Source organism: Ornithorhynchus anatinus, chromosome 4 (genome assembly GCF_004115215.2).
Source record: "Ornithorhynchus anatinus isolate Pmale09 chromosome 4, mOrnAna1.pri.v4, whole genome shotgun sequence".
In the NCBI taxonomy this organism is placed as follows: domain Eukaryota; kingdom Metazoa; phylum Chordata; class Mammalia; order Monotremata; family Ornithorhynchidae; genus Ornithorhynchus; species Ornithorhynchus anatinus.
In genome coordinates, this window is record NC_041731.1 from 118,007,287 (window position 1) to 118,030,209 (window position 22,923).

Below are 22,923 nucleotides of genomic sequence, written 5' to 3' on the forward strand. Positions count from 1 at the left end.
AATTTTATTTCAGGGTGTTTTTTTTTTTCTTTTTCTTATTTTCCCCCAATTCCTCTCCCTTCTTTTATTCTTCTTTTGATTTTTTTTTTTTGCCATGTGAGCCCCCGGGGTCATTGTCACCTATTTCCTACCCAGTGGATGGTGCTAGACCACTGTCTTGGATGAGGACACCTGGGATAAGCAGGGAAGATGGCCCTTTGTCCTGGCTCTGCAGTTCTCATTGACCCTACCCCTAACCAGTTTTTTGCAATCCCAAAACAGGGGAGGGATTGTTACATGGAGAATTACATCTAATAATCGGGGGAGCAGGAGGGAAAAAAAACAGAAGAAACAAAAGGGAGAAAGAGAAGGGATAAGAGAGAGGAAGATAAGAGGGTCCTTGAGACTGCTTACCTTAACATGGCATTTACTAAGCACTAAATATGTGCTAAGCCCTGGGGTAGATACAAAACAACAAGATCAGTACAGCCCGTCTCACATGGGTCCCGCAGTCTACGGTTGGGGAACGAAAATAGGTATCTTATCCCCATTTTACAGATGAGAAAACCGAGGCACAGAAAAATTAAGTGACTTGCCCAGGACACATAGTGAGTAAAGGGCGGAACCGGGATTAGAACCCAGGTCTCCTGACTCCCAGTTCTGTGCTCTTTTTACAATGCCACTCTGCTTCCCTTATTTCTGTGGCCCTCTTCCAGGTGCTGCATACAATAGGCACACAAGGAATAAAGCTACTCCCTGCCTCATCCCTTCCCTGATCCCATTTTATTATTCATGTTCTCACCCTCCTCCTCCTTTCCCTTCTTTCCCCTGCCAGGGCATGACTATCACAGTTTGTAATTATGCTGTACAAAAAAAGAAATCATCCTGTAGTTCCTCCCCATCCTCCATCTCAGCGGGAAAGACAGAAGCAGCGGTAGCACACTACATCCACAAAATGTAGGATTTGGGGAAGACTGCAGCTCTCGTGGTCACTGTGGCTAAAATTGTGACTATTAGACTCTGAGCCTTGGGAATCCTCAAACTCAGCTCTCCTAGCCAGAGTACCCTGCAAGTTTCAATTTCTTTTTGTATTTATCCCTGACCTCATGTTTTATATTGATTTTGTGGTCTTAGTGTTTCATTTTTTCCTTAATGTTCCATCGCCAGGCTCCTTTCCCCACTTAGTCATACATTGTGAGCTCCTTGAGGGCCAGAGTCCCTGTCTAATTCTCATCCGTGAATTCTTTCCCAGTGATTAGTTCAGCACTTTGCTCAAGTAAGCATTTAATAAGTACTATTACTACTACTACTGCTTCTCAAAAATTGGGGTGGATCAGTTATGCAGTGGAAATGATTATGTGAGTAAATATGGTTTTCTGAACAAGTGTCTCATTAAGAAGTCAATCTACATTGGTAGCGACTGATCCAGGCACACAAAACCTAACATTACCAATGTTACTGCTCATGTCTCCTCCAAGAGGCCTTCCCCTACTAAGCCTACATTCCCTCTACTCCCTCTCTCTTCTACATAGCCCTTGCACTTGGATTTGTACCATTTATTCACCCCTGCCCTCATCCCCCCAGCACTTATGTACATATCTGTAATTTATTTAAATAATAATTATTATGGTATTTGGTAAGTGTTTACTATGTGCCAAGCACTGTTCTAAGCACTGGGGTAGATACAAGGAAATCAGGTTGTCCCATGTGGGTCTCACAATCTTAATCCCCATTTTACAGATGAGGTAACTGAGGCCCAGAGAAATGAAGTGATTTGCCCAAGGTCACACAGCAGACAAGTGGCAGAGCCGGGATTAGAACTGATGTTCTACTGACTCCTAAATCCGTGCTCTTTCCACTAAGCCATGCTGCTTCTCCATTTATGAGATTTGTCTCCCGTATCAGAGTGTAATCAGGCTTCCAATTAGACTGTGAGCCCGTCATTGGACAGGAATTGTCTCTACCTGTTGCCGAATTGTACATTCCAAGTGCTTAGTACAGTGTTCTGCACACAGTAAGCGCTCAATAAACACTACTGAATTGAATTGAATTTACAGTAACCTCTGTCTACCCCTCTGAACTCTAAGCTCCTTGTGGACAGAGAACATGTCTACCAACTCTTGTTACACGGTAGTCCCCCAAATGCTTAGTATTCATGCAGTTGTATTTCAACTGTATTTACTGAGTTCTTACTGTGTGCAAAACACTATACTAAGCACTTGAGCACATAGTGAACACACGATAAATACCACTGACTGATTGATTACCTGAACAATTTACTACTAGTTTTGTTTCTAGGGCCTTAGGATTAGGGCATAAGGACACCTGCCAAGTGGGAAGATGGCATTTAGGAATTTCCCTTCCTCACTCTCAACCCTCTAGCTACCTTCCCCTACTCTGCTGCCTGTCTTCCTGGCTCAGGTCACTACTCACCCGCTAGGGGCAAGGTGAATTATAGGTTGGCCAATGGCCTCGACTGTCCACTGTCAATCATACAGAATTCCAGGCCAAGTAGGAAGCCTACCCGAGTAGTAGTACTGCTATTTATTGAGCGGTTTCTGAAAGCAATTCGCTAGCCCTTGGGAACTACAAACAAAGTACAAGATGTGTACTCTCTCCAAAAGGAGTTTACCCTCTAATGGAAAAAGTCTCATCACAGTCCTGGAGATTTGTTAATCCTATTGGAATAAATCGCAAACAAAAGAGCTAGTATCTAAAACCTGTCTTTTTTATCTTGCTAATACATTAGGCAATATTAGTGCTATTATTCATTCATTCATTCAATAGTATTCATTGAGCGCTTACTATTCATTCAATAGTATTTATTGAGTGCTTACTTTGTGCAGAGCACTGTACTAAGCACTTCGAATGTATAAATCAGTAACAGATAGAGACAGTCCCTACCCTCTGATGGGCTTACAGTCTAATTTGGGGGAGACAGACAGACAAAAACAATAGTAATACATAGAATCAAGGGGATGTGCATCTCATTAAAACAATAGCAATAAATAGAATCAAGGGGATGTACATCTCGTTAAGAAAATAAATAGGGTAATAAAAATATATACAAATGAGCGGACGAGCACAGTGCTGAGGGGAGGGGAAGGGAGGGGGGAGGAGCAGAGGGAAAGCGGGGGGAAAGGGGGCTCAGCTGAAGGGAGGTGAAGGGGGGTAGAGAGGCAGCAGAGTGAGCAGAGGGAAAAGGGGAAGCTCAGTCTGGGAAGGCCTATTATAAAAGGTGGGCTCTGGAAACTTTTCTTTTGGGCCATCAGAATGGCTTGTTGTTTGTATAGTCACTTGTAGGCACACAATATACGCTGGGAGTGTAGTTAAAATGTAGGAAACAGAAGGTAACTTTCATCACCTGAGAATATATTCAGTACTACTAGAACATTTATTTTCAAGTCATATTTGGGATAGAACATGATAGCAAAATTAGGGAGCATTCTTCCAACAATGTGTGCCTGTCTGATTACAGGGACCACACTATGTTGGTAGAAACAGTTGTCACTGTCGGACATGAGGTGAGAATTACAGTGAGAGGTTTCCAAGAGAATATAGCCTCTGTATTTTAAGAGAACTGGGAGCATATCATTTGTCAAAATGACTATCCACTTTACCGTGCAAGGCAGCACAATTAAAGATCATTAGGACATTGTAGGAGTAGTAGTGTTTTATTACTGCATGCAGGACACTACTAGGCACTAGGGAAGACTCTACACTTAGGAATGAATAATAATGATAAGGATGGTATTTGTTAAGTGCTTACTATGTGCCAAGCACTGTTCTAAGCACTGGGGTAGATATAAGGTAATCAGGTTGTTCCATGTGGAGCTCAAAGTCTTAATCCCCATTTTACAGATGAGGAAACTGAGGCACAGAGAAGTTAATTGACTTGCCCAAAGTCACACAGCTAATAAGTGGTGGAGCTGGAATCAGAACCCATGACCTATGACTCCCAAACCCAGGCCCACTAAGCCACATTGCTTCTTTAGAATTAGGTACAAATCTAGAATTAGATACAGATCCTGTTCCTTGGGTGGAGGAGCCGGGAGGTTGGGTGGAGGAAGGGGGAGGAGAGGGAGGGCACACTCACCATCTAAAAATAAAAATAGGGAGAGGGGCTGGTGAGAAACACCTAAGAAGAGGAGTAGTCTAGGAGACCTATACATCTTCCAATTTTAAACGATAGAGCACATAAAACCGTGCCCTGTCACCATAGCTATATTAACTCTGGTTTACTAAATCTAAATTGAGATGAACAAGAATCCTGTCCTTACCAGACAGCAAGCAATAGTTTCGGCATGGAATAAAATGGTGCACCTGGTGCAGATAGTAATTTCTTTATAACAGAATTGACCTGTCCTATGAAACATTGCAGAGGGGAATTGTTGAAAGCCAATTTGCTCTGCTCTGGGTCCGGGAGTGTTTCAAGGCAAAATGCTTAATCAGGAGCAAATCAAAGCCTAGGATGAGAGAGATGAGACTGATGTTGAGAGTCCAGATAAGCTTGAGAGGAATGAAGAGTGCAAGCTGGGGTGTGCTGGGAGAAAAGAACGGATAAGTAGTAGAGACTTAAAGACAAGGGTCATGAGTTTCTATTTGATACTAGACAGGACTGGGCATACACAAGGAGGTTTCTGAGGAGTGGGAAGATGGGTGCAGATATCGCCAAGATCCGCCCGTTCCTCTCCACCCAAACGGCTACCTTACTGCTACAGGCTCTCGTTATATCCCGGCTAGACTACTGTGTCGGCCTTCTCTCTGACCTCCCTTCCTCCTCTCTCGCCCCGCTCCGGTCTATTCTTCACTCCGCTGCCCGGCTCATCTTCCTGCAGAAACGATCTGGGCCTGTCACTCCCCTTCTTAAACAACTCCAGTGGTTGCCTATCGACCTCCGCTCCAAACAAAAACTCCTCACTCTAGGCTTCAAGGCTCTCCATCACCTTGCCCCTTCCTACCTCTCCTCCCTTCTCTCTTTCTACCGCCCACCCGGCACGCTCCGCTCCTCTGCCGCCCACCTCCTCACCGTCCCTCGGTCTCGCCTATCCCGCCGTCGACCCCTGGGCCACGTCCTCCCCTGGTCCTGGAACGCCCTTCTCCTCACCTCCGCCAAACTGATTCTCTTCCCCTCTTCAAAACCCTACTTAAAACTCACCTCCTCCAAGAGGCCTTCCCAGACTGAGCTCCTCTTCTCCCTCTACTCCCTCTGCCATCCCCCCTTTACCTCTCCGCAGCTAAACTCCCTTTTCCCCCTTTTCCCTCTGCTCCTCCCCCTCTCCCTTCCCATCCCCACAGCACTGTACTCGTCCGCCCAACTGTATATATTTTCATTACCCTATTTATTTTGTTAATGAATTGTACATCGCCTCGATTCTATTTAGTTGCCATCGGTTTTTACGAGATGTTCTTCCCCTTGACTCTATTTATTGCCATTGTTCTCGTCTGTCCATCTCCCCCGATTAGACTGTAAGCCCGTCAAACGGCAGGGACTGTCTCTATCTGTTGCCGACTTGTTCATCCCAAGCGCTTAGTACAGTGCTCTGCACATAGTAAGCGCTCAATAAATACTATTGAATGAATGAATGAATGAACACTGATCCCTAGGTAGCAGGAAGAAAGAGGAATGTCAGAGCCATAAATGATCAATTAGGAAGACTCGCTGAACCCCAAGGCACCCCAAAGCCTGACCCCACAGACTGATTTTTACGTTCACAGGGCTCTACCTAAAAACCTTAACATGGCACCAAGAATTAGATTTTCCCATGACAGATTCTAGCGAAGACTAGGAATTTTCTTTGGACCACAGTAATATTAAAAAAAAAACTCCTTAAAAATGCACCCATCTCAGGCAAGTGCCTGCAGTGCTTTTGTGAGAATCTGGGGGACAGCAAGGGAGACTCAGCAAAAATATAATTCCACTTCTACTGTAAAATAAATACTGAGCCTAGATCTCATTGGAAAGTGAGGAATAATTATTGCGACAGAAAATATTCAAGAATAAAGGACAAATCGCTCACCATTTAAGGATTGTGTGAATTTTTCCATGTAAAATGTTGTGTGGGATCATAGTCACAGACAGAGAAATATGTTCTGTTCCTTTACACCCACGGCTCTAGATCCGTGAGCTAAAAGCTAGCATGAATAAGAATCCTTCTTCAAATGAAAAATTGAAGCACAAGAGCTTTTAATTTACAAATTTAGACATTGTCTTTTATTTTAAACTTTCTGAATGCTTTGAAGACAATGAAATGAAAATGTATTTTATCTATTCATCGAGATCTCAATCAAAATTAAATGTACACATCATGACCTTCATTTTTGAAGGGCAAAGATATACACATTTAATTTTGCTTGGAATTTTGAGAGATTAACATTTTACACATTCTTTGTTATAGAAAGAAATCACTATCTCTTTTAAGAAGAGGACATGTAACTTTAATTTATCAACCCTACAAGGAAGATTAAAATAAATAATGCAAACCACTACACTGTTGCCTTTTTGATAACAAAAAATATGGATCTAAAGGGACCCTCTGGTTAGTGCTCTTACTTGGTTCCACCAAAATAGTGTTTAAGGCAAACAGCCCTAAACAAAAAATGGTTTCCCCTAAGATTTACAGTTCATTGCCCAAATCCCCCCAAAAAAGGGCCCAAAGATCACTTTTTATCAAGCAAAATCCATAGAGTTATATGATAAAATAGCAATGTAAATATATATCAACAAGAAAATTATTTGGATTCAATCTTTTATGTCTATAGTTCTTTAGGCTGTAAGCTCATTGTGAGCAGGAAATGGGTCTGTTATATTGTTATACTGTACTCTCCCAAGTGCTCAGTACAGTGCTCTACACACAGTAAGTGCTCTATAAATATGAGATTGCCTGGAAAGATCTTATTCAGTAAAAGACTTGTTATGCTAACTCACTAAAGAGCTAATGCCAAACACAGAACAAACAGTTGTTGGAATGGACTTTTTATCTCTGTTTTCAAGTAAAAGTCCTGGAAAGATGGAGGAAGTGGGGAAACAGACAGGATGTATGAGGAGGGAAATGCTTGATCCAGGGTGAAGTTTGCATGGGAAGCAGCGTGGCTCAGTGGCAAGAGCCTGGGCTTTGGAGTCAGAGGTCATGGGTTCTACTCCCGGCTCTGCCACTTGTCAGCTGTGTGACTTTGGGCAAGTCACTTCACTTTCTCTGGGCTTCAGTTCCCTCAACTGTAAAATGGGGATTAAGACTGTGAGCCCCAAGTGGAACAATGTAATTACCTTGTATCGCCCCCAGTGCTTAGAACAGTGCTTGGCATATAGTAAGTGCTTAACAAATACTAACATTACTTTTATTATTTACTGTGAGCAAAGTCCCTCCCCACAACACTCACAAGCACACAACCCTTTATACCCTGTTACATACTCCTACCTGCAAATCATTTTAGTGCCTTTCTCCTTCACTTGATGCTAGGTCCTTGAGATCGGGACTAGGCCCACTCCACGTGGGGGAGAGATTATGCCTGATTTGATAACCTTGTAATAACAGTAATAATTGTGATATTTGTTAAGCACTTAATATATCCCAGGGATGAGCACAGTGTGTGGCTCATAATAAACACTTGAACACCACAATTACTTCTATAGTACTCTTCCAATTGTCTTGTACAATGTTCTGCATACAATAAGCACTAAACAGATACAATGTACTGATGGTTACATTCAAAGATATCAATGCAGCACTTGATTTCATAATTCAACCTCCATTTCACTGGCCTACTGTTTTCTAGATGTTGAACCTGGTGCTCTACTTTGAGTTTTGAGGGGTGTCACTAAATATCTCTGCAATCACAACGCACAGCCTTCATGATCCTTCCCTTATACACACAGTTGGGATGAGGCAGTGCAGCTAGCTAGATTGCTGCCAGACTGACAATGCTGCTACCTTGATTATAGTTTCAGTAGAAGACATTCATTCATTAATTCATTCAATCGTATTTATTGAGCGCTTACTGTGTTCAGAGCTCTGTACTAAGCTCTTGGAAAGCACAATTCAGCAATAAAGAAAGACAATCCCTGCCCACACCAGTTTTACAGTCTAGAAGGAGGGACGCAGACATCAAAACAAGGAAACAGGCATCAGTATAAATTAATAGAATTATAGTTTTGTATATTTATACATATATATTCATAGGGTTATACGACAATAAAATCATTTGGATTCAATCTTCAATATATTCAATCATATATATATATATGTACACAAGTACTGTGGGGTCTGCGGGGGAGCAAAGGGAGACAGTCGAGGTGATGTGGAGGGGAGGGGGAGCTGAGGAACGGGGGGTTTAGCCTAGGAAGGCCTTCTGGAGAAGGTGAGCCTTCAGTAGGGCTTTGAAGTGGGGAAGTGTGATTGGCAGATTTGAAGAGGGAGGGCATTTGAGGCCAGGGGTAGGACGTGGGCCAGGGGTCGACGTTGGCACAAGGGAGAATGAGGCACGGAGAAAAGGTTAGCACCAGAGGAGCGGAATGTGCGGGCTGGGATGTAGAAGGTGAGAAGAGAGATGAGGTAAGAAGGGGCAAGGTGATGAAGAGCTCTGAAGCCAATAGTGAGGAATTTTTGTTTGCGCCTGTGTATCCTAGTAGAAAGCACACGGACCTGGGAGTCAGAGGACCTGGGTTTTAATGCCTACTCTGCCACTTTCTTGCTGTGTAACCTTGGACAAGTTACTCCACTGCTTTGTGCCTCAGTTTTCTCACCTGTAAAATAAGGCTGCAATACCTGTTCCCTGTCCCACTTAGATTGTGGGACTCATGTGGAGCAGAGATAAAGTCAGATCTGATTATCTTGTACTCACCCCAGTGCTCACTTCAGTGCTTGGTACAGAGCAGGCACTTAAATACCAAAATTATTTTCCTGATCATTCCACTTCTTTGGTGAATTTAATACTTTTATATTTACCTATTTATTACCTAATACTACTAGTATTTATTGAACACCTCCTGAGGGCGATATGCTGTTCTAAGCACTTGGTAAAGTACAACACCTGATCCTTTCCCACATGATCTTATGCTCCCTGTCCACAAAGAGTTCACACTATAATGGGTTAGGGAGATGAATAAATCTTTACAAATCAAGTAATCAGACTATTTGATGGTGAAATTGATGATCCTAATATACACAAGATCCGCCCTTTCCTCTCCACCCAAACGGCTACCTTACTGCTACAGGCTCTTGTTCTATTCCGGCTAGACTACTGTGTCAGCCTTCTCTCTGATCTCCCTTCCTCCTCTCTCGCCCCGCTCCAGTCTATTCTTCACTCCGCTGCCCGGCTCATCTTCCCGCAGAAATGATTTGGGCATGTCACTCCCCTTCTTAAACACCTCCAGTGGTTGCCTATCAACCTCCGCTCCAAAGAAAAACTCCTCACTCTAGGCTTCGAGGCTCTCCATCACCTTGGCCCTTCCTACCTCTCCTCCCTTCTCTCTACCGCCCATCCCACACGCTCCGCTCCTCTGCTGCCCACCTCCTCACCGTCCCTCGGTCTCGCCTATCCCGCCATCGACCCCTGGGCCACGTCTTCCCGCGGTCCTGGAATGCCCTCCCTCCTCACTCCGCCAAACTAATTCTCTTCCCTTCTTCAAAACCCTACTTAAAACTCACCTCTTCCAAGAGGCCTTCCCAGACTGAGCTCCCCTTCTCCCTCTACTCCCTCTACCGCCCCCCCTTCACCTCTCCGCAGCTTAGCCCTCTTTTCCCCCCCTTTCCCTCTGCTCCTCCCCCCTCCCTTCCCATCCCCTCAGCACTGTGCTCGTCTGCTCAACTGTATATATTTTCATTACCCTATTTATTTTGTTAATGAAATGTACACTGAAATAGAGAATACATTCAAATAGAGAAGCAGCGTGGCTCAGTGGAAAGAGCACGGGCTTTGGAGTCAGAGGTCATGGGTTCAAATCCCGGCTCGGCGACTCGTCAGCTGTGTGACTTTGGGCAAGTCACTTAACTTCTTGGTGCCTCAGTTACCTCATCTGTAAAATGGGGATTAAGACTGTGAGCCCCACGTGGGACAACCTGATTCCCCTGTGTCTACCCCAGCGCTTAGAACAGTGCTCGGCACATAGTAAGCACTTAACAAATACCAACATTACATTGTCTTGATTCTATTTAGTTGCCATTGTTTTTACGAGATGTTCTTCCCCTCGACTCTATTTATTGCTATTGTTCTTGTCTCTCCGTCTCCCCCGATTAGACTGTAAGCCCGTCAAACGGAAGGGACTGTCTCTATCTGTTACCGACTTGTTCATTCCAAGCGCTTAGTACAGTGCTCTGCACATAGTAAGTGCTCAATAAATACTATTGAATGAATGAATAAAGAATGGCATCATTACATAAGAGCTGGACATGGCTTTTGGGATTTAGGTTTTGGGAGGTAATCAGTGAAGGCTTTTGAGAGGAGGAAAGATTTTTGGAGGCTTCAAACATGGGAAGAACTGCACTATCTGGGCCACTTGAGTTCAAGTATTCTCACCCAGGTGTTTTCATTGTTCTTTTTGTCTGTTACACTGAGGAGCAGTGTGTGTTGGGAGGGGAGTAGCAGTTCAATATATAACAAATGTTAACAAAATTTTGGCTCAATATTGGCATTGCCTAAGGTTAAGAATCTTCTTTTGCTCACCACTATAAACCTAAGACAAATATCTATCTTAACATTGGCAATTTAGGAATTGTTAGGGTGATTTTATTTTATTTTTTTTGACAATCATAACTGTAGGCTATATCTAGATAGGCCAAGTTAAATGGTGCAGTGAGGTATCTGGCTGGAAAATTCAGGTCAACAAACCTGCTATTGAAGATAAAGAGGCTAGTTTGCAGAATTATTCACTGTAGGACTCAAGTTTCAGGATAATTACTTAACAATCCATCCACTTTTCCAGTTTAGACATAGTTGTAGTATTTCCAAATGTTCAGTGACCTACAGGGGTGTGTTGAGTGCAGAATAGCCAGGGCTCTTTTCCCTATGAAACAGATCCAGTTTTAATCAACACCCCGATCCAAGCTGGGCTATTCTGTGAGTTTTGGCAGTAGGTGGGGGACAGCAGAGGAAGAGAAGGCTGAGTAAGCATCTTCGACTGCATTGGTCTTGGAGAACAGCTGTTGGCTGGTATCAGGGCAGAACAATGGTTAAAAAAAAATCCCTTTGAATAGTACCCAAAAGATTTATTATTGAGCACCCACCAGATGCAATATACCGTACTCTGGGTTTAGAAAAGAACAACAGAAGCACAAGATGCTTGCCAAGCCCACAAGGAGTATACCCTCTAACAACAGAGACAGACAACAATTTTCAAATACTGTAGTGGAATCAGAATCAATAATAGAATGTAAAACTGAAAAAATATATGTATATACATATATATATATATAAATAAATATGTATATATACACACACACATTGATAAATGCTGAGACTAGATAGCAATAAAAATAAAAGCACCAGAGGTTGCTATTAGGTCATATCAACAAACTGTTGGGGATTAACTGATGGAGAAGCACACAGCCTAACAGAAAAGAGCATGGGACTGAGAGGCAGAGGACCTGGGTTCTAATTCCAGTTCCACCACTTGTCTGCTGTGTGATCTTGGACAAGTCATTTAACTTCTCTGTGTTTCATTTACCTCATCTGTAAAATGGGGATTAAGACTGTGAGCCCCATTTGGGACATGGACTGTGTCCATGGACTGTAGGTTGTATCTACCCCAGCACTTTGTACAGTTCCTGGAACATAGTAAGTGCTTAAGAAATACCATTAAAAAAATAAAAATAACTGGGCAAGTCTTGTTGAGGGAGCTGGGTTTTGCAGAAGTCTTTGAAGGTGGGGAAACCTGAGGAATGCCCTCTTTTCACTAACAATTCTTCCTAGTTTGTGGTTTGCTAACATTCCCTGATGGGTCACACTCACTGAGCACTGACTGTGTGTTTTTCACTTTCCTCTCTATCAGCAGTTTGAAAACTCCATTTTCCTTGATTCCACCTGGAAATACTGTCATGGGGGTCTCCCATGAACAGACCCAGAGAGCACCAGCTTTCCTTGTGAAGCCCAGGCAACCCAGAAAAGCAGTGATTAAATGCTTTAGAACCGGAACAAAGAGACCAGTACCACGCAGGATGACTATTTATCCATCCAGACTTTTTAATTATTGGAGCAGCACCATCTGTGCCACTTTAGTTAATCCTTTTACTCCAGTGGGCGGTTTCCCAGAATCACATTCTCCCATCTCAGGGAAAAAAAAAAAATTGGTGACTCTTACATCTCAATACTGTCGATCGCTAGCCGCCCCTTTCTATTGCCAAAAATTCAGGCTGTAGCCTATGTTTTTTCCAAGAAATTTTGAAACAATAGTAACTTCAATGCATGGTCATTTGAAAAGAACCCATCTCTTAAAGAATTTCTGGTTATTTCTATTTAGATAACTCTTTTTTATCCATCCTCTCTCCCAGCCTCCTCACCTCCTTCCCATCCTAAGTGCCTCTGATGTTCCTAATTCTCCTTGTAAATTGGAAAATCTCCTCGTGCTGCCTTCCTGGTTATTTTCTGCAGGCCCGTTCATCTGATCCAAACTGTGGCTTGGTCTTTGTCTCCATCTTAGGGATCTCTGAAATTCCACCAGGTTTAAGTCAAGGTAGCTAGTGTTGCTTTTAATTCTTCTTCCCACAATTTCCAACTTGCTGTGATAATATTTATTAAGCATCTACAGTATGCAGAGGATTGTACTAAGCCCTGGGGGGAAAATGTACACAGGTGAAATCTGGGTTTTTATTCCGCCTCTGACACTTGCCTCCTCTGTGCACATGGATGTCACATCATCGTCATCATCATCATTATCATAATGATAATAATGTTAGTTAAGTGTATAGAATGTGCCAAGAACTGCACTAAGTGCTGGAGAAGATACAAGATAATCAGATTGAAAACAGTTCCTGTCCCTCCTCAGGGCTCACAGTCAAAGATGGCTTGGGGCCTCAGTTTCCCCTCCTGTTTTCCCTCCCCTTAGAATGTGATCCCTATGTGGGATGGGGACTGTATCTGACCTCATTTTCCTGTATCTACCACAGCGATTAGCACAGTATTTGGTCCTGTGAAAGTGAAAGTTCCACAATTCTTCTTTTTCTTAAATTATTAGTCATAGACCCTGGCCCTAGGAAACTCGCCATCTAAGAAGGAAACTGAAGAGATGAGGAAACTGATCAGTAAAACAAGAGCAATTGAGCAGCATGGGTGGAGAAGGAGAGTTTCAGGATCTTCTGGTTATGCAGTCTATCAATCCCACCAGTCCCAGCCTCAGTCTTCTGATGTTTTATAATTTGTGGCGGCATTCTCCTAAGCAACCGTTGCTATGCTTAGCATGACCCTCACTGTTAGCTGGCCTCTGACTTTCATTTAAAGTTAAACTTTTTAATCCACTTTTTGTAGATCAAATGTCTCCGCGGCAGCAGGAGACAATTTGCCTGAATCAAACAGTTGAAAGCTTGTCAACAGGATTCTGAACAAAAGTAAAAAGCCCAACCATCTACTTTTCTGGCAACAATATTTTAAACAAAGCTTCTCAAAGCATCAGAACCAATGGGAACTTCAGCTACCCCTGACACCTCTGATATTTCCCGAGTTAAAAATTGGAATTGAATGTGATCTCAAGAAGCCTGGAAATGGCCTATCAATTACAACACAAGGTTCTTGATGAGTGTGCATACAAGAATGATCTGGTCCATTAATTTTCATTTTCTTTAATATTAGTAGGTTTTAACATGACACACTGGAATAGGCCTATCACAGTTAACCATTTCTAAAAAAAAGAAAAACTTATTCTGGGTTGTCACCTCCCACACACTTATTTCTAACCGAGATCACCATGGTTTCAAAGCAGTTATTGAATGAATAAATTGCTTTAATAAAAATTTCCCTACTCTACCTCTACATGACAGCCTCTAGTAGCATGTTGTGTATTGATGCCTTGTATTAATTATAACATACAGATAAGTCAACGAATCAATTGCATCAATATTATGTAGCTGTCACAAGTGGCAATATTAAGGCCCTCTGGCCAAACCTGGGGCTATGTGGTCATTTGCATAGATTGCTCAGCCCCAGTCTAGTCAAATGAATCCAAATATCCATGAATCTCTGAAAAAGTCCAACTCCAGGGTAATAAGCAGCCATAACACGAATGCTAAAATGTTTCTGGAAATTGAATAACATTCTGAGATGAACGTTTTACTGCTCTGATTCTATTCTATATGGGCCCATTTAGATTGCCTACAAACCAGCCTGAAGCACTTTTATCATCTGCATCGCTCCTGGGAGGAGGCTCCCATGGCCCACCCCAACCTGGAAGGGAGGAAGACTTCTCTGCAATGGAGTCCTTACCCAGAGAGACTTAAGCATGCCCAGAGGCATCAGCCCCTAGATGGAAGGCCAAGGATATGGGGACAAGATTTTTTTCTCCTTTGCCCCCACCCTCAAGGCTAAAACAATTTAACATTGCTATGCCCCATGAAAAACTGGCATCCCCAGCCCCGTAGCCTTTACGTCCATATGTGTAATTAATTTTTTTATAGTAATGTCTGTCTCCCCCTCTAGACTGTAATCTCCATGTGGGCAGGGAATGTAATAATGTTGGTATTACTACCAACATAGTAAGCGCTTACTATGTGCCGAGCACTGTTCTAAGCACTGGGGGGGGGGGTACAGGGTAATCAGGTCATCCCACGTGGGGCTTACAGTCTTCATCCCCATTTTACAGATGAGGTCAATGAGGCACAGAGAAGCTAAGTGACTTGCCCAAAGTCACACAGCTGACCAGTGGCAGAGCCGGGATTAGAACCCATGATATCTGACTCCCAAGCCCATGCTCTTTCCACTGAGCTACGCTGCTTCTCATATATGTATGCTATATTCTTATATTATTTTCTCCCAAGCGCTCAGTACAGTGCTCAGCACATAGTAAGTGCTCAGTAAACAGGACTGACTAACTGGCTAAAGACGGTCCCCACCCGGCTTGAGGCCCACCCATTTTGTGCTCGGGTGCACATGGGAACTCTGACTGCTTCCTGTCAGGTAGTGGTAGTTCTGCTTGTGAGGAACAATTCTCCCTGCCTTGGTTATCCAGGTTATCCATGTGAAATTAACTCTTTTCAGATAGGAGAGAGAATCAATCAATCAATTAATTGTATTTATTGAGCACTTACTGTGAGCAGAGCACGGTAGTAAGTGCTTGGGAGAGTACAGTAACAACAAAGTTGGTATATTCCCCACTCACAGTGAGTTCACAGTCTTGAGAACCTACAGATGTTAATATAAATAAATTATAGACATGTACATAAGTGCTATGGGCCTGAGGGAGGGGTGAATAAAAGGTGAAAATCCAAGAGCAAAGGCAAATCAGAAGATAGTGAAAAAGGAAATGAGAGCCTAGACGTGGAAAACCTTTTGGAGGAGATGTACTTTTAATAAGGCTTTGAAAGTGGCAAGAGTGATCATCTGTCAGGATATTAAGAGGATGGCGTTCCAGGCCAGAGACAGAGAGTAGGCAGAGGTCAGCAGTGAGATAGAAGAGATGGTGGTACAGTGAGTAGATTGGCATTGGAGGAGGGAAGTGTGCGGGCTGGACTGTAGTAGGAAATCAGGGGGGTGAGGTGGGAGTGGGTAAGGTGATTGACAAAGATCAGTCACCTATTCTTCGAGCATTACAGCAACCAATAGTGTTTACAGAACACCTACCGTGTGCAGAACACTGTTGTAAATGCAACAAAATGAGGCATGCTTCCTGCCCTGGAGGAGCTGAACATATAACAGGGGAAACTGAGAGACCAATATTATTTACAAATAGTTGGAAGAAGAGAAAGAAGCAGTGTTGCAGCTGGTACAAACCAAACTATAATAATAATAATAATAATGATGGTACTTGTTAAGCGCTTACAATGTGTGAAGCACTGTTCTAAATGCTGGGTGACTATAAAGTGATCAGGTTGTTCCAGGTGGGGCTCACAGTCTTAATCCCCATTTTACAGATGAGGTAACTGAGGCACAGAGAAGTTAAGTGACTTGCCCAAAGTCACACAGATGACAAGTAGCGATAAATGGATAAGGGTAAGTTAACACAAGCTGAGCAAATGCATACATGTATAAATATAAATTCTAGGTTTGGTAGCTATTGGATCACTTTTGTCTGGGAATCAATCAATTAATTGTACTTACTGAGCACTTACGGGGAAGATGGAGCTAATCATGAAACATCTCCTGGAGGAGATGAGATTTCAGGAGGGTTTTGGAGATGAAAGAGTTGTGGTCTAGTGAATATGAATATGAAGGGAGCTGCAGGCAGGAAGGAGTGGGCAAAGGATGAAAGGTGAGAGAATCAAGAATAGGGGAGTAACCAGTTGAGTTTGAGGGGAATGAAGAATTAGAGTTAAAGTGGATTCCCAGACCTCTCCCGCATCAAGCAAGAATCCCTAAAAGCATTCCTTAGCACTCATCCCTCTTACCTATCCAATCTAATAATAATAACAATAATGATGATATGTTAGATGCTTATTACATGACAAGCACTGTTCTAAGCAGTGAACACTGTTCTAAGCGTCATCTCTTCTACCAGTTTGCACTCTTCATTCCTCTCATACCCTTTCCTTCTGCCTGGAATTCCCTCTTGCTTAAAATCTGCCAGACCACTGATGTTTTCTTTTTCAAAGTTCTAAAGTTCTAGCTTTTTCAGAGAGCCTTCTCTGATTTATGTTATCACTCTCCAACTCTCACCTTAGCACTCTGTTCTAACTATGAATTTATGCCATCATGTACATAACACTTGTGTGTAATGACTTACATACCCTACTAGTTCAGCACTTAGTCATCTCATGTCCATTTATCCTTTCTCTCCCATCTGTAAATTATTTCGTGTTTCCTCCACTGAACTGTGAACTCTTGAAGGGCTGGGGCCACATCTTCTGCCTCTATCCAACTCTTCTCAGCTAGAGCTCAGGACAGTGCCCAGGGCTCAGTAGACATTCAAACACTATTCAGTGATAGGGGTGAAGTAAGAGGACAGGGCTGATGGAATGTCTTGAAGCCCATGTTTAGAAATTTCTGCTTGATGCATATAAGAATGGGTAAATTATTGGAGGCTTTTGGGAAGTGAAAGATATGTGCTGAATGACATTTTCAAAAAATGATCCAGGCAGAGTGCAGTAATAGCATATATTATTTGATTTTACTGAACTGAAAAGAAATTCTGATTAAAACCTTAGATCACATTATATCGGTGATGGCACTAATACTAGAATTAAGGTTTTCTGACCCCTTTCTTTTTAACCCAGAACAGTATTTTTGGCAGTAGTAAGGTCTTGCCTGATTATTTCTGGACTGATTTGTCACATTTGGCTGAAAATGATTAAAGAGAGCCCAGTTATACTGGATTAGTGAATTTGAGTGTGCTCTCTTTCAAATATTTCTTTATTTGAAATATTTCTTTAAGAACCAATATTGTCTGGATATTTTTCAGCCCATATTTATGGTAACCCCTTCAGGTCAATTTTGGTGGCTTCGTATGAAACCCAAAACAAGGAAGGGGACAGGTTGAGAGTTTCAAACACAAAGTTTGGCCTGCTCAGTTTTTCCCAATTTTTCAGGAATGGGGGAGGCCCGATGAATCATGGCTAGATGCAGAGAGAAAACTCATCCCAAGATGAAAACAATCATCGTTTTTGATGACACTGAGTTACAATCCTGTTATTCCAAAAATGAGCAACAATCTCAGAAATATCTTTTTCGAGAAAGAATCCCTCTGCAAAATTTATTTAGCTGATCGCTGGAAGAGTGTTCCAAAATATTAGCTTGTCAACGACATCATCCTTAGGTCATTAGCTCGTCCTTTCTCCTCCAACAAACTTTCTCTGATTAGTTCCCCAAGCCCCTGCCATATCAGCTGAACAGCATTTAGACATCTAAAATTTATACCCATTCTCAGTCCATGATTAGGGTCAAATGTGCATTCTAACTCTGCTATTTCCATATCTTTTCAGCATCTTTTTTCTCCCCCCCCCATTATAGCATAAGTTTGATGTTGGTAGAGAACCTGTCTTTAGCTTTTTCCGTACTTTCCCAGATATTTAGTACAGTGTATAATCCTTAGAGAGTAGTCAGTGAATGCCATGACTACTGCTAACAGCTCAAAAATTGGGGGGAGCACTTTGCCATCTGCCAGTATCTTCAACCAGGTTACTGGAAAATATTGTGAAATTGGCTGATCATGCCATTCTTTATTACTGTAGTCAGATACAAAGAAAAACAAAGATGTACTATGGTGAGTTCCATGAGAATAAGCCCCTCTGATTATTCAAGTGTTCTCAAAGTCTGCCCACTCTTTAAAAACAGACTTTCTTGGTTGTGCGGTTATAAAGGGGGAGCCATTTTTTACACCAAAGAGTTTCCCTTGACTTGAGCTGAGAACTGAACAAATAAAGGTCGGTCCTTTGCAATCAACATCGTTGTAAATACCATTTGTGGGGGGTGACAACTGACTGGGCCGCAAGGTTCTCTTCAAATTCCTTTAGATGTGAACTCCTTTAGATGAGCCCTTTGTTTCTTTATGTGACAAATCAAGAAAAAGCAAAACACAAAAAGCAAACGATGGGTGAAATTCTAAGGAAATGATGGCTCGCGTTCAGTGATCGGGGCTGTGTTACTTTAAGGAGGTGCTTCTATTTCTGAAGCCGCACATGTGATGAGGGTGGAGGGGTTGCCATGGTAAATGCATGTCTTTTGCTGAACTGCCATTGAGTAAATACGAACCTGAAATACAAAGTACCCTCCCTCCCCTTGTCACAGCAAGTAACTGTCCTTAACCGTCAGGGGGAAAGCCCGAGGTACCCAGGGTGACCACTCCTGCCCTAAACTTCGGAGCATTAAGACCGGACTTGAACTGCCAATAGTGGTCACTGAACTTCTAGGACGAAACCCGAATTCCCTGTAGGCGACTGCCCCAGGCCGGCAAGTCTTCACTGCCGTTGCCCAAGTGCCAGTCTCCTGTCGGATCCCAAGGCACCTGAGTGCCCACTGAGAGATGAATAAAATCCGCCCACAACAGCATCGTGGGAGGCCTCGAAGCTCCCTCGCCTGGCAGCTGCAGCTGGTCCAGGCTCCCAGGGGATGCCAGCCACCAGCCCAGCTCTGCCGTGGGCAAACCGGCCCGGCGGATGCTGGGGTGCCCAGAGCAGTCCGGTGCCCCCCCCCCCCCCCGGGAGCTAGCATCGCCTCCGGAGAGGGGGTGAGGGGAGGATTGGGGGCATTTAAAAAGACAGGCAGCCTCGAAGCCCCCTGTATCAGCAGCTGGGCCCGTGCCCAGAGCTCCTCCGGGCTTCCAGATGCTCGACTTGGGCTCCACTGCCAGTCCCAAAGAGGAGGAGAGCCTCCCGAACAAAGAAATCCAAGTTGCCCAACCTTTACCCACTGTATGCATCACGTGGATGATGGCAGAATGCATCTTCTCTTCGCCCCCGCCTGGCTAGTCCCCCGGGGGAGGCGATACATGCAATAACGATGGCATTTATTAAGCGCTTACTATGTGCAAAGCACTGTTGTGTGTGTGTGTGTGTGTTGGGGAGGGGGAGGAGGGGGTGACACCATGAATTCTTGTGCCAAAAATTTAGAAAGAGGAAAAAATAAAAGTCTCCATCCTTATCCATCCAGAGAGCCACCCTTGAATAACAGGCACATCTAGCCATACTGGCCCAGTTAGGGCCGCAGGTGACTGTCATGCATTGATGGCCAAGCGCTTAGCACAGTGATCCACGCTCAATGAATACGATCTGGAATGAACCGACCGAAAGGTGCGCGGTTGGAGGAGGAAGAGGGGAGAGGGAGAGCCGGGTGGCTTTTTAAAAAAAACTGAGTGAATAGAGGGAGAGAGCTGTCCGAAGGGGCCGGCACGGGGCTCCGGGGGCCCGGCATCTCCCTCCCTGGAGTTCAGAAAGTGGAATCCCCTTCTTCCCAGCTTTTGCCTCGCCCCCTCTCCCCCTCCCGGACCCTTGGTTCCCCCACTGCTTGTCTTTCTGCTGGACAGTGCAGCATTTTCGAGGAATTTGAGGTCCCTGGCTCCACCTCAAAGCAATCCGGGGACCCCGGCCCCGGAGAGTGATTTAGGTCGGATTCACGAAACCTTTATTTTTCTTTTTTTTTTCGCTTTTTCCTTATTCCGGGGAGGTGGGTGGGCGTCCCGGCCTGGGTCCAGCCGGCCTGGGTCCGCAGCCCCGGGGAGGTTCAGCCCCGCCGGCCGAGGGGACGGGACTTTTGGGGTTCTGGGGGCTGGGGAGGGGGCGACCCCCTTTCTGCCGGCTCCAAACCACATTCCCCTCGCGCGTCCCCCGCCCATCGCGGCTCTCCCTCTACAAACCCCTTTCCTGCCCACTCCCCCACCGCTGAAAGGGGACTGACAACCTCGTCTTTGCAAGCCCCATGCAGGCACAGAGAACCCTTTCTTTGCAAGCCACACGCAGGCAGCGAGAACCTTTTCTTTGCAAGCCACACGCAGGCAGCGAGAACCCTTTCTTTGAAAGCCACATGGAAGCACAGAAAACCCTTTCTTTGAAAGCCACATGCAGGCACCGAGAACCCTTTCTTTGCAAGCCACATGACGGCACCGAGAACCCTTTCTTTGAAAGCCCCATGCAGGCACCGAGAACCCTTTCTTTGACAGCCACATGCAGGCACCGAGAACCCTTTCTTTGCAAGCCACATGGAGGCACCGAGAACCCTTTCTTTGCAAGCCACATGCCGGCACCGAGAACCTTTTCTTTGAAAGCCACATGCCGGCACCGAAAACCCTTTCTTTGAAAGCCACATGCAGGCACCGAGAACCCTTTCTTTGAAAGCCACATGTCGGCACCGAGAACCCTTTCTTTGCCAGCCCCATGCAGGCACCGAGAACCCTTTCTTTGAAAGCCTCATGCAGGCACCGAGAACCCTTTCTTTGCCAGCCCCATGCAGGCACCGAGAACCCTTTCTTTGCAAGCCCCGTGCAGGCACCGAGAACCCTTTCTTTGCAAGCCCCATGCAGGAGCCGAGAACCTTTTCTCTGCAAATCACATGCAAGCCGCCGAGCTAATCGCACGGCATCTTGTGAACAAGCGAGGCAGAGAGAACGGCAACAGAGTGTGTGTGTTGTGTGTCTATCTGCTGCGGTCAGGGACAGCGCTTGTGCCAACCTCCCCTAAATCAGCCCCTCCTGGGGTGTAGGGGGGGGATTGTCAGCTCCAGTTCTCCCTCCTTTCCTTTCTTCCCCCTTTTCGCAATATGTAACCCTTTAGGGGACCCGCAGCCCGGTTTTACCCCCTCCTCTCCATTCCCTCCAGTGCCCCAGAGGATTGGGGAGAGGGGCTTCGGAGGGGGACCCAGGAGTGCGCATCCTCCCCCCCCCCCCCACACCAGGCTCGGGTGGGCACCAGCTGGGGTCCCCCTGCCCACCCAGGCCGGACAGCAGCCTCGAGGATGCCCCGCTCACCCTGCAGCCGGTCACCACCGTCCATGAAGGTGCTCCACGCGTCCCGGGGCGCTCAGCGAATCCTCCGCAATGGTTATTCCCAAAGTCTTCGGGGGGTCCGCAGTGAGGAGGAGGGTGAGGCTGGGGATTCGGATTGGGTTTTCTTTTTTTTTTTTTTTTGGCTTTTTTTTCCTCCCTCCTTTAAAGCGAGGAGGGAGGATGGGAGGGAAGAGGAGGGGAGGGAGAAGGAGGGGATGGGGGAGGGATCCCAGGCGGGATCCACGAGGGACCGCGGTGTCCCTTGTCCTTCAGGTGGAGGCTGGAGAGAGAGAGAGGCCGGGAAACTGCCTGGGAGGGATGGGAATGGGAATTGGGGGGGGGGGGGTCTGTCTCTGCCTCCTCCTCCTCCTCCTCCTCCAGCCCCCCGCAGGATGCGCGCACTGGCGATCGCGACGGGCAGCAGGGTGGATGGTCCAAAAAAATTCGAAAGAAAAAAGAATGGGGAGAAAGAGGGAGAGAAGAGAGCAGAGAAACTCCCACCGCTGCCAGGAGGGCGAGGAGGGGGCGGGGGCCCAGGTGGGGTGGCCCTCTCGGTCCTCAGCTCACAGGTGCCCGGCCGGGAGCGGGAGGATGGAGGAGGAGGATGGAGGGGATGCCAGGGGTTGCCTCCTGTCCCCTCCCCACTCCCTCTCCGGACGAGCCCGGCTGCAGCTCTTCCAAAGTGCCCGAGATGCCAAGGAGATCTCACGCCGGAGCGTCAGGGCTGTAGGTAGAGCGCTCCCTCCCCCTCCTCCCCCTTCCCACCAAGAAACACACTCCCTCCACCCCCCCCCCCCAAAAAATCGCGTTAAGACTAGGATAGAAGAGCTTCCTCCCCCCACCCCACTCTCTCCTCCAACCCGCAAATCTGCGCGTCACCAAACGGGTGGCTCCCGGGGGTGCAGGAGGAGGAGGGGGCTGTCAGCCTTTTCCTGCTCCCCAGCCCCGCAGCTAGAGGGAAGGGTCTCTCCACCCCTCGGGATCTCCCCTCTCCCAGCCCAGCCTCCTTCCATCATCCCCATGCCTCCTCTCCGTAGCTCAGCCCACGAAGGATTCGAGGAGCTAAGGGCACTAAAAGCCCCCACCCCTCTCTTCTCCCCGACCCCCACCTTCCCCAGCTGCAGACCTGCTCTGCAAACCCTCACCCGCCCTCCTCCACCCCCCACGCAAAAGGGCCACCCCTATTTTGCCACATTTTTTCTCTTTAATTCTCCACATTCCCACCCGGGGAGAGCCTCGGGGGCTACAAGGTTCTTTTGTGGGAACCGTTATTTAGTTGGCTTAATAATAAGACTAATGCTGGTATTTGTTAAGCGCTTACTATGTGCCAAGCACTGTTCTGAGCGCGGGAGGAGATACATGATAATCAGGTTGTCCCACGTAGGGCTCACAGT

The 22,923-nt window shown here is 45.5% G+C and overlaps 1 protein-coding gene across 3 annotated transcripts in view; it reads right to left on the reverse strand.

Annotated features, from left to right (window-relative positions):
- Positions 1 to 21,646, reverse strand: part of LRRC7 (leucine rich repeat containing 7) — a 551,725-nt gene extending 530,079 nt beyond the window's left edge. For all 3 annotated transcript variants that reach the window (XM_039911928.1, XM_039911927.1, XM_039911926.1), the window contains exon 1: positions 21,512 to 21,646. The gene's annotated coding sequence lies outside the window, so the exon portion shown is untranslated. The remainder of the gene's footprint in view (positions 1 to 21,511) is intronic.
- Between the last annotated feature and the right edge of the window lie 1,277 nt (positions 21,647 to 22,923).